At 37.1% G+C, this 556-nt stretch overlaps 1 pseudogene; it reads right to left on the bottom strand.

Moving 5' to 3' along the window:
* Nucleotides 1–204: 204 nt before the first annotated feature.
* Nucleotides 205–303, bottom strand: LOC132297962 (small nucleolar RNA R71; annotated as a pseudogene).
* Nucleotides 304–556: the final 253 nt, after the last annotated feature.

Below are 556 nucleotides of genomic sequence, written 5' to 3'. Positions count from 1 at the left end.
TGAGTTTCTTGAAGTGCGTTCCACCGTGAAATACACGGACATGCCGGAAGAAGTTTTAAGACTTAAACTTTTTCCTTTCACCCTTAAAGACAAGGCAAAATATTGGTTCAACAATCTTAGGCCTTTTTCGATAACCGCTTGGGCGGAAATACAACAAGAATTCTTGAAAAAGTACTACCCGGTTTCTAAGACCAATGCCATGAGAACTTCAATTAGAGAATTTTCTCAAGGGGATGGGGAAATGTTTCGTGAGGCATGGGAAAGGTTTAATTATTTGCTTAGAAAGTGCCCTCATTATGACATACCTAAGTGGAAATTAGTTCAATATTTCTTTTAAAGTTTACCGGATAATCACAAGGGTATGGTAATGTATCTATGGGTGGTTCTTATCTTGACAAGTATGAAAATGATGTGTGGCAATTGTATGAAAGTATGAGTGAGAATTCAATGCATAGGTCCTTATCTTCTAAAAATGGTAGAAACCTAGGTGGAAGGAAGAATGTTGACTTATATCAAGTTGATAATTCCAATGACATAACCGCCGAGATGAAATCCT

Source organism: Cornus florida, unplaced genomic scaffold (assembly GCF_030987335.1).
Source record: "Cornus florida cultivar Cherokee Brave unplaced genomic scaffold, ASM3098733v1 CherokeeBrave_3.0.0_Hap2_Chr02, whole genome shotgun sequence".
NCBI classification, from domain to species: domain Eukaryota; kingdom Viridiplantae; phylum Streptophyta; class Magnoliopsida; order Cornales; family Cornaceae; genus Cornus; species Cornus florida.
The sequence above is the reverse complement of the archived record's forward strand: the minus strand, read 5'-3'. Positions and strand labels throughout refer to the sequence as shown.